The 12294-nt window shown below is 40.2% G+C and overlaps 1 protein-coding gene across 1 annotated transcript in view; it reads left to right on the forward strand.

Annotated features, from left to right (window-relative positions):
• The window catches only part of LOC122792866 (polypeptide N-acetylgalactosaminyltransferase-like 6), a 2507518-nt gene that overhangs the window by 191090 nt on the left and 2304134 nt on the right, over positions 1–12294 (forward strand). The window lies entirely within an intron of this gene.

Here is a 12294-nt window from a genome sequence, read left to right on the forward strand (position 1 = left end):
TTTAATGTTGGTACTCGTGCCTAGCCAATGGATCATTTACATTTACCCAGTTACAAATGATGTTTATTAAATTTAGTCATTGGTCAATTCAGATGAACTATTAAACACTTTAGAAGAGTTTTACTCTACTATGAGCTGACCATAATAAATTTGATTAAATGTTGTATGACTAACATTTATCACTAAAGCACAAATAATTTACATCCAAAGTAAATTAAAATTAGCTTGCAATTACATCAAAACAATTATCAAGTTTATCTTGACAGACTTAAACAAACAAGTAGTACTTCACTGCCACATGACAACAATTTCACAGACCTGCTTTAAATTTTTATTTCCTTCTGATAGACTTTTCAGAACTAATTAAGTATGGTAATATCACATTTGCTGCTTGCAACACTGCTATGACATCAAGTAAATGAAATGAAGCTTTGCAATTTGCTATATATCTATCTCCTTATGCAACAATTTGAAAATGAGCAGTACATTAGAAAATACAAATAGACATTTGTATCCTTACATGGAATAATCATCTTACCTTCACTTCTAGCTTTCTGGACAATACGCAGATTTTACCTAAGCAGTTATTAAAATCCTTTAATGCACAAGACTACTGAAGAACCACAAAAATGTTCACACCACAGGAAAAAACTTTTTACATACACCCCGGCACGTTGTCTTAAAACCGGCCTTCAAGGAAATGTGAATCAGTTTAAAAGACATCATTATTTATAATAATAACAATCTCACACCAAAAATAGACACAGATTAAAAAGCAGTAAAATAACGTAACCATTTGTAAATAAATAAATACATAGGTCAGCTAATAAATCACTATGTTTCAGTTAACTTCTTGGTTTAACATTAGGGAACTAACTTATTATACCACATTTCTTTATGAATTATAGCATGCTTGGTATCACAGCTATTCTTTCTTTATTAACAAACTTATAAACAGTACTTGTGTTTATATTTCTATATTCTGAATTTTGACAGTTATAGAAATATTCTGCTAAGGGACACTTAAAATCCTTATTTTTATATTTATATAGTACTCTTTTTGTCTTAACAATAATTTTATTTTAGTTTCACCAAAATAAGACTTACCACATATACACTGTATCACATAAGCCACATTTCTCCTTTCTCACAAAACTTAATATTATTGAAATGTATTTTTGTTAACCAAAATTGCTAAACCATTCTCTGTTAGGTTAAACATACTGCAACTATTAAAGCAATGTGTAATTGTGTTATCAGTAAACCTTTCTATACCAGACATTTTCAAAATGAGTAGTTTCAAATGACTATGAACCACTGCATTCTGCATGCTAGGCCCTCAGTTATAAAAAGATTATACATTTTTCTAGGAATGATATTCTTTAGTTCCTTATCCTAAGATATTAGAGGCCAATACTCACCAACTGATTTCTATGTCTTTTGTACATGCTGTATATTGCATCACAAAGCATGTTACACTTTGTTTATTTTGAAGCCATTAATTTTTAAATAAATCCTTTTGCATAAAGCTTTTATATCAAATTAATTATTTTCCATTTTTATCACACACCTACCAGTAAGCCTTATATACCATCCTTTTTATATCCTCTCCTTAAAAATAACTTTACTAAATCATTAATCTCAGACAAAAAAATCATTCCAGAGGCTGCAGCTATGTCTGTCTCCAACTGTACCATAAGTATATAGCTAGTTAAAATTTTCAGCCGAGAAGGCCATCAAGGAACACTGTTTCCAAGATCATTGGATCATAAATTCCTATTTTCATCTATCGATCAATTCACAACTTTTAAACCAAATCTGGAAGCTTATTCCATAGTACCACTAATCTAATACTTATATATGAGTCCCTACATTTAGTTTTTGAAAAAGGAATACAAAATCTGAAATTATTATGTTTATGCATTTTATTAGAATACGCATTAATGTTAAAAATTGCCTGTAATGAAAAACTTGAAATGCAAATCACAGTTTACCATGTAGATGACTATAAAAAATGGACTGTAACTTCAAAAACTTGGCATTGATTCATACAATTAATTTCTTCTACATTACAAATTATTTTGATAAATGTTCTCTGTATATTTCCAGTATTGTTAAGATGAGCCACACTGTATAAGCAAAACACTCCATTAAATTCTAATATAGGTCAAACATAGGATATAAATAAAGAAATTAAGCAATTTATATTGTGCATAGTAATATTTTTAAAACTTAAGCCTGATTTTTTTCATAGATTGACTTCTAATTGTTTCTAAATGTATTTCAAATGAAAATTTATGATAAGGCATTTAGAAGAAAGCTGCTACAACAAAATTGCCAAGTTTGCTACTAATTCATCCTCCTTTACCCATCACTGTAAAGCTCTGCATGCCCTTAGCTGGCTGGAGCTCACCTTCCACCTCTTCTACATTCAGCTTATTACAATATATAAAATCATACATACACAATTAGCCTGCCCATCTCTTGCCCCTTTACTCAACATATATTTCCCTAAAAGAACTCTCAGAACTCTAATTATCAGAACTGTTTATAACCTACCCACCTGATAATTCTCCAAAAAGAATACTTTACAAAACCATGGAACTGCTTCTGAGCCAGTCCTGGCTGAACTTACTCACTATACTTCTTTCACTGCCTTCAAACTAATTCATACCTCACAACCCTCTTCAACCTCCTACTACACTCCTTTCTTTCATTTTTCCCCACTACCTTATCTTTTTTAGTTCATCTCTGTAGACCTTTCCTCTATCTCTTTCTCTTTCTTTCCTACTCACCTAAGCTAATTGGACACATTACCCTATACTCTTCCTATAATCTATTTCTCTCGCTCCATCCTTCTTCCCTTTATAACCATAAAGTGAACACCAGCTCTCATACTAAAACATTACTCAGTTTCCCATCACTGTCTCTAATCATGTAATCTCTAACATGGCCTTTAAATAACTTATTAGAATTACCTTAGGTCTCATTTATCACATACTAAGCTATGTAAAAAATAATATCACTAATGAGTTTTTCCTCACATATTTTCTCCTACTCATGTTATTGTTTTTTATTGCACTCTTCTATGAAACATATGTTCTGTGCTTTTCTTTTTATATAATTTTGCACTCCTATGATTTGTAATGTTAACATGGTACTTTGTGATTTAAAATATCTCTAATTGATTTTTTAAAATATTGTGATTATATGACTTTTTCCCTCAGGCCTGCACTCTAAATGGGCACTTTCTGGGGTAGTCGGACATTCCTGGTAAACAAATCTCAAATAAATAAATAAATGATAATCCCCAATGTTTTATAGCAATCAACTTATAGTTTTTCAAATGAGAATAAGTATTTTGGTGTCCTAGTGCTTGATTTGCCAAAATATATTATATTGCATTTATCTTGACTGAATTGAAAGCCTATGTCCTTAGTCCACTTTCCAGTTTTGGCCATATTTGAGCTAATAGCTTCAAAATTACACTTATTGTTAGGAAAAAAATCCATCATACAATCATCTGAATACTCGGAAATCCATCAATGATCATCTAAAGGTATGATGCTAAATGCAATATTAAATAACTCAAGGACCCAACACAAATCCTTGAGGTACCCCACATCAAATGTCAGTAGGATATGATTTGATACATTGAATAAATACCCTCTGTTTCTTTCCAGTTAGCCAGTTAGAAACCAAATAATTAAATAAAGGTTAAATATTTTATTACTTTAAGAATCACAGTATATTACAGTAAAAACCTCAGTTAAATGCAAATAGATAAGACCTACACTTAAACCCATATCCAGAGCCCTGGTAAATTTTATCCAGAGAACTTGTAAATTCATTGTAAAAAAAATCAAATGATTTAAGGTTGAACCCCCCCCCCCCGTGAAAAAATACATGTTGGTAGATAACATATTTCTTGAAATTCATGGCACTGTCCAGTAAATAAAAAATACATCTTTTAAAGCATTTAACCAGAATGGATGTCAAATGAACAAAGTGACAATTTTGTACTTCATGTTTATTTCCCTACCTATATATCGGGGTAAGACTTGAGAGTTCCCATGAGGGAGGAACAATATCTGTAGATAGAACTTTAATAATTAAACTAAATGTTCCAATGAATCTAACAAGTTTGCTATTAAAACACAGATATGTTATCAGGATCCAATGTAGTCAATATTTTCAGGAAAAGTAATCAAAAGACAATATCTTACCTTAGTTTCTTCCAAAAATGATAGCCACAGTGGTGCAGTGGTAGCATTGTCGCCACACAGCAAGAGGTTCTCCCATTCGATTCTTTGCTGGAGCTCCTTCTGTGTGGAGTCTGCATGTCCTCCCCTTGGTCGAGTGGCATTCGAAAGACATGTGTAAATGGGCATGCCATCATTGAATGTTGGGCATCGGGCTGGCACCTTGGCACCATAAAAATCTACTCCAAATCATTAGCGGATCGGAGTTCCGCTGTGGCAATCCCTAACTGGGAAAAGCCAAAAGAAGAAGAACAACAGTTTCTTCCAAAAAATATTCTATATTAATTTTAACTGCATGACTTGAATGATTATTAACAAAATATTTATTAAAATGCTAGCAATAGTTTCATGTTGAGATATAGCCTCAAATTCAATACAATTTAATGGAGGACTGTATTACTGATGGAGGTCAGGTACATGTAAAACTTTTTTCTTTTTGTTTATATCATCCAACAAGTTGTTCTCATAAGAGCTTTTTTTAGCTTGAATTAGAAGCGTTAATGCCTTACCATTTTTATTTAATTTGCCCTTATTAAATATGATAAGATGCTTCTTTTAATATAACCATAAGCGTTTTTCCTTTTATGTAATTTATGAAGATTTATGTTCCACAGGTAAATGTCTTATTACTGTTAGTTAATTTATATGAAGCAGTGGACTAAACATTTATCCTCAATAAACAGCATAACTTATCACAACAAACCAAGTCTCATCTGTGAAGTGATGCAAGTCAAAAGTAGTTGTACACAATTTTAATCATAATCTTTAAGACTATAATTATACGTTTTTTAAAACTGGCTTAGGCTGGCTCTGTTTTTATTATTTTCCTTCTTGCATGGTTTTAGAAGTTTTTTTCTATATTTAAGTTTTTTATCTTCTAAACCAGACCAGTTATATTTCTTTGTTTAGACTTAAAGTTAACAAGTAAATCAAATACTAATGAAAAATGGTCTGAAATTCATAGTTTCTCCTGACATTTATTTTATTTTTTATGCCAGGCAAGTCAATTACTACAAGATATAATATAGTAATATATCTAGTAGTATTCAAGATTAATTGATAAAAACCAGTAAAATCAAAAATAGTAAGACATTTGTTAGCATAATAAGTATTTGCATGCAAATTAATCCAACTGATACCTGGATAATTGAAGTCTGCAAGTAAAATTTTACTTTTGACACTCACAATTTTGTCTAATTCGGTAAACAATTCCAGTGCATATTTGCGTTCATCAAAAGAGATCTGTAACATAATACCAAAAAAAACTTGATTTTTCTAACTATTACAAGATTTTTGTCTTGAACAATCACACACTCAGGGCCGGATTCAGGAAGGCTTACACGGAGTTCAAGAGTAGTGTAAGCCTCCGTGTAAGCCTCCCGATTCAGGAACAGCCCAAATCTCCGTGTAAGAGACAGCTAACACGTCTCTTACATGGACTGGGCGTGGAAATGCTCAATACCTCATTTGCAGCTCAAAGATATTCAAATGAGGTATCTGAGTGATCCATGAAGCAGAAACCAGTCCGTGTAACGGACGTGTTAGCTGCAGAAATGTACTCAGCTGACAACTGAGTACATTTCTGCAAAATTAAAAACGGAGCTATGTCAGCTCCAAATAAAGGGTGCATTTGTTTTATTAAGCATGCCAATGGCCAAATATGTGGCCATTGGCATGAAAAAGTGTTGCAAAAATATGTAATATAACTTTTTTTTTTCACGGGGTTTTGAGGTTTAACTGCAGCGCACACCCGCGCAAACGGGGTGCGCTACCTATAACTAAAAACCGAAGCTTATAAGCCCACAATTGTGGGATTTATGTATTACATGTAATGTCAATGGAGGGACTTGCAGACCAAAAACAATATGGCCTCCGTTTAGTGGTTGTCAAGGGGGGGAAGCTCCGTGTAAGACATGTAACTAGTCATTACTAGGCAATCCTATGTAAATGAGGGTTACAATACTGAATCACACTGCCACATAGGTAATGAGCACTTTCTGAGTAGTGTAAGAGTTAGAGAAGGGGGAGGAACAGAGTAAGAGGTAGGTGACATCACGGGGGGGAAGGATAGATACAAATGTACCAGATTGGAGGGCAATGTAAGGTGAAAGATGACAGACAGACATCAGGGAGGGAGGAATTGAAATTGAATTGAAATTGAATGTTTACACTATCCCTACACTCAAAGTTTCTTTATATACGTGCATGCGCGCGTGTGCGCACGTGTAAGGCAGGTTCAACATGTGGGAGCGTGTTGCAAACCGTTTACAACAGTTTGCGTGGGTGTGCACGTGTTTAAGGCAGTCTGCGCACATTATAACATGAATCAGCCTAGTTCACACTGTGTAAGGATGTGTGCACGCGTGTAACACCGTGTAGAGATGTGTGCGCGCGTTTAAGTGACTGTGAGCGTGTTTAGGCTGGTGTGCACTTTTCTCCCCCTCAGGAAACAGAGAGGAAACAGGAAACAACTAAATTACATGGAAACTGCCAGAGGATACTGCTGCAGTTAATTGTTGGAAACAATTGGAAGCAGGCAATTATGCAGGCAGACTAGAAGCCCAACCCAGCACTTAAAACACTGCAAAGAGCAGTGCAGGGTGTTTCTCACAAGAGATACTGCAAGAAAGTAAGCTATCAGAATTGAAAACTGAAAAAGCTGAACTCAGAGCAGAAATGCTAGGGGCTGCCATAGCTGTTATAATCAGGCAAAGGCGACTTGCTGAGGGTGGTGTCAATGCAGATGCTGACAGACAACCCAGAGTGAGGAGAAGGAGAAGAGTATACAGGCCCAGGGTCACCTATCATGGGTTACATGAGCTGGAGATAGTAGAGTGCTACAGAGTGGACAGAGACCTTCTGCAGCAGATTGTTGAGCTGTGCAGGCCACATCTCACACACAGAACCAACAGAGGGGAACCCATCCCAGTGGAAACCAAGGTATGTGTTGGCCTAAGAATACTAGCAACAGGTACCTTCCAGAGACCAACTGGTGATATGATGGGGATATCACAGGCATCAGCCTCCAGGGTACTGCACCAGTTCCTGGATGCCATGTCAGCACATGTCGGTGATCATATATATGTCCCTAATGACCGTGAGGTTGTGGCCAGCAATATGCGTCTCTTCCAGCAAATAGCGGGATACCCTGAGGTGCTGGGTGCAATAGACTGCACGCACGTATGCATCAAAGCACCAGCTGGTGAGCGGGGTAGAGTCTACATTAACCACAAGGGATACCCCTCCATCAACTGCCAGGTTGTGTGTGATGCCCAGGGCATAATAATGAATGTGTGTGCTGGCTGCCCTGGGAGCTACCGCGATTCCCACATCTGGCATCTGATGCAGCTGTACCAATCATTTGCCAGTGGGGACTTCCCACACAGACACCTAGTGGGGGATGCAGGTTATGCACTTGAGCCGTGGCTGATGACACCCATCAGAAATGCACACACACCTGAACAGGAACGCCATAATGAGGCACACGCACAAACACGTAATGTCATAGAGCGTATGTTTGGGATGCTCAAGTCATGGTTCCGGTGTCTGGACACATCTGGTGGAGCCTTGCAGTACACACCAACTACATGTACCCAAATGGTCATGATATGTGCTATGCTACATAATATGATCCTGCGGAAACAGCTGCAGCAGGACCAGCACAGGGCTGGGCCCAACATCCCCCCACCATTGCCAAGGCCACCACAGGCAGAGGGTGACTCGGAGGAGGAACAACCTGACCTTGTCCCAGTAGGCAGAAGGAGGCGTGCCCAGTATGCCCTGGCCTTGGCAAAGAGGCAACGCATAGCACATACACTTGGTCAGTAGGAACACTGGGACTGATACCCGCTCTGACTCACTCATATAGTAACAGGGATGCCTAACATGACACAACCTGCTTCCAAACATGTACAGGGAGTGTAGTATGTGCATCCGACAGAGGCAGCCCTGCAGCACCACCTGAGGCATGAATGCCATGTGTTAAGTAATGTAATGCCATGTACCATATGCACACCTGAGGACCCGACTAACATCCACCCTCACCAATCATAAACCACAAAAAACACAATCCTACCTCATAGGTACCACAAGCGATAGTAACCTAGATGTAATGCTACCCAATGCCAGAAGTATAAATGCGTGCAGTGTAAACACACACAGTATAGAGAATGTAGATACCAGTGCTGTAATAGAAAACAGGGTCAAAGCCCACATCAGCACCCTGACACTACCAGGTCACACTTCTGTCCTAATAGCAGGAACTGCCCCAGGCCTACTCTGGCAACGTGAGTGTCAAATGAAATATTACTGTCAACCTGGGTGCCCAGGACCCTGATAACCTCTTCTGTGCTTAGAGGATTGCCACCTAGATGGGAACTAGGGGTAACCCTGTTGTTCCCGAAGGGTATGACTATGCATTGTTTAGCATTTAACGTAAGGCCATGGCTCTGGCACCAGTTATCTGTGTCTATGAGACCCTTCTGAAGGATGTCTGTGTCAGATGGGTTTCCAACTATGGTTCGCAGTTTGCAGTCATCTTCAAACTTTGTCAGCCATAATCCTCCTGTGTTTGCTCGTACTTCTGAAAAGTAGATGCTGAACAAATGTGGGCCCAGGACTGAGCCCTGTGGGACACCACTTGTGACAGCTCTGGAGTGTGACATGGCACCAGCAACTTTGACCCTGTGTGTATTGTCACTTAGCCAGTTTGCAGCCCATGCTGTGATGTATGGGTTCACAATTAAGCTGGTGATGTTTTCAATGATACCTGAGTGGGGTATTGTATCGAAAGCCTTTGCCAGGTCAAGGTAGGCTGTGTGGACTGCCTTGCCCACGTCAATGGCCTGGGTGACTGTCTTCAAAAAGTCAACCAAGTTTAAAAGGCATGATCTGCCCTTGACAAAGCCAAACTGGATTGGATCCAATGTCTGCAAGTCTCCTATGTCTTCATGTATTATTCCCATTATGATCCTCTCCATAGCTTAGCAGAACAGGCCTGTCAAGCTGATGGGATAGTAGTTTCCGGGGTTGGTGGAGGTACCTCCTTTGTGAAGTGGGTCCACCATTGCTGTATGCCACTCCTTGGGCACATATCCTGAGGTGAGGCTAAGATTAAACAGCTGCCCCAACTGCGGGTGTAATTCCTCATTGAATTCATGGAGCACACAACTGGGGACACCATCTGGTCCCATGGATAAAGTGTTTTCCGCCTTGGATAGAGCAGTTCTCACCCCAGCATTGGAGATGTTTGGGGGGCTACAATCCTCTGGTGTAGATACCCCTCCAGTTGGGGGGAGGGGGGGAGAGAAATCTGCAATTAACCTGTCAGCCAGTATGTTGGCAATGTCTGTAGGTTCAGTGATATTTACATCATTCCGAACTAATTCCGAGCATATCTGGGAGTTCCCTCCCAGGTTTCAAACATAGGTAAAAAAGGCCTCTTGATTGTCCCTTGAGTCCTGAGTGGGTTTACTCTCAAAACTCGCCTTGGATGATTGTATGGGGGAACCCAGTGTTTTACTCATAATGAGCAGGGGTGTCTTCCCTTCTACGGATTTCGCTCTATCTTGTAGTAGCTCCTTCCTTCTGTTGTAGAGCTTGTTTATGGCTAGGGTCCACCAGACTGGATGCTTGCCTGTGGTACAAAGAGTCTTTGTTTTGTTTGGGATTGCCTGATCCATGCAGTCCTGGAGGTGCTGGTAGAAGGCATTTGTAAGTGATACAGCGGCTTGGGTAATGGTGTCCGCTGGCTTGGGGGCCTTGAAAGAGAGCACACCAGTCCTTAGAAATGTGAAGTCGGCATTTGAGAAGGTCTTCACTGTTTGTTTTTCTATCTGGGGTGTGGGTGGGATGTGGACTCCCACTGAGATTAGTCCATGATCTGATCTCACCAATGATGGGTATACTTCTGGTGTTGAACAGTGTGACCCCATATTCGTGACGATGAGTTCTAGTATGTTGCCTCCACTTGTGGGGATTGGGACCAGTTGTTCCATGGCATTTCAGTGTATGAACTCTTGGAACCTTTGTGTTAGAGTGTTGTGGCTTGATTAGTGATCCCAGTCTATATGTGGATAGTTGGAATCACCCAGTAGGATGGTGTTTGGAGATACATTTATCCCCTTCAGTGTTTGCAGGACAGCTGTGTGAGGTACCTGAGTTTGAGAGGGTGGCATGTAACATGCTACAAACTGCAGAGCAGTCTTGCCTACGGTCACTGGCACCTGGATGGTCTCCGATGCATCGTGTGTTGCCACCAACCATGAGGTGAGGGTGTCCTTGATGAATATGGACACCCACCCTCCTTTCTTGGTGTTGTCCGGATTCTGGTGCTGGAACGCATGATATGAGGTAACACCCGATAGTGCCGGGGTGCTGTCAGAAGCTGTGAACCAGGTTTCAGGCACAGCACAAACATCAATGTGCTACATACTGAGAAGGGCATAGAGTGTGTGCAGCTTGAGGTTGAGACCTCTGGCATTGAGCAGCATTACCCTTAGTGTCTTTCATTTACTGTGTTCTAGGGTGGTAGGTGTAGAATCTGAATCTTGCATAAAAAAGGCACAATGGGGGTGGCAAGAGCATCAGCCGAAATCTGGAAGCCCAGGGGTGACAGGTGCAAGCCGTCCCTTGCAAATCAGCGTGGCCTGTCCAGCATGTCATCCCAGGCAGACAGACATTGGACCCCCCTTTGAATGACACCATAGTTTAAGCAAATTATTACAGCTGATCATCTTGTCTCTGTTTATGTGGCATCATACTTGGTGAAGGTAGGATACTGCTGAAGGTCAGGGTCATACCTGCCTGGCCTACATAATCAGAGGGATCCTCTATGTCTCTTTCCATGTAGTCCAGGGAGGTACATCTCAGGTCGTTCACACCAGCATGGATAATGACTGGGTCAGACTTGTACTTGCAGTTGAGTGACCTGAGTGCTTGCATTATGTGGTGGATTCCAGTGCCCGATAGGCAGCTTACTGTGACCTCCTCCGTACTCGATCTGGTGAGCGGGACGTCAGTGTGTCTGACTATGGAGTCACCTATGACAAGTGTGTCTGGCATTGTGTTTGGCCTTAAGGGCTGTGACTGTTTGGCACACCGACTCTGTGGTCAATGTGTTGCATGTGCTGTGCCCTGTGGAGGCAGTTGTGTGAGTGTCTGCTGTGGTGGCCACTGCCGTTTTGGTAGAATTCTGATCAGAGCCTCCGAGTATATCTCTGTGTGTCTATGTGTATGATCTTAAGTTGTGATAGTGCCATGTGAGACTGGGTTTGTGATGTGTGTGGTTACCTTCACCTTCTCTTTGGTCTTGCTAGTCCTATGTTGAGAGAGCTCAGCCTCCACTTTGGCTATATAGTTGCATCTCTCACATGTATGTGTGTTTTATGGGAGAAGGAGAGGGTTGTCAGTGTACATGTGGCAAGTGTAACATTGCCTCAATATTCCCATGTTCACTAGCTGAGCAGGAGAGGACACTAGCAACTGATCCCTAGACATGCTAGAAGGAATAGACAAAACAATGTTGGAATACAGGGAGATATCAAGCCCCCCAAAATACATCATAGTGCTTGACTGACAATACCTACACATACACCAGTGTTTCATAGTGTCATAGTTTACTACTAGGCTATCTGCCCTAGTGCATGTATAAGCCTAGCCATAGTGATGTGGCTATTGCCACCCCTTATAGTGGTAATAAGTGTACAGAATAGATTCCGAATATTGTGCCTCTGACTTAGTAGTGACACATTATGACCCCCTTACGTAACTGAATAACATGACTGTGCCTCTGCCTAGTCTGTGCCTCTGTCTCATATGCAGTTGTCCAGATGTCTCCTGAAGAGAGTCAGTGAGGGACTCTGTCAAACATGAACTGGAATACTCTGCTAGAGTGTGAGATGCCTCTGAGTTATGACTCTGTCCCTCCAGCATGTCCTATACATGTATGTGCTGAGGTTCAAATCCTCAGTTCTCATGGCTCTGGTGGATTTGGATTGCTTGCAGTGGAGCATGTCCACCAAATCCTGATTGG

The sequence above is a fragment of the Protopterus annectens genome, chromosome 2.part0 (assembly GCF_019279795.1).
Source record: "Protopterus annectens isolate FY-2018-M chromosome 2.part0, PAN1.0, whole genome shotgun sequence".
Taxonomy (NCBI): domain Eukaryota; kingdom Metazoa; phylum Chordata; order Ceratodontiformes; family Protopteridae; genus Protopterus; species Protopterus annectens.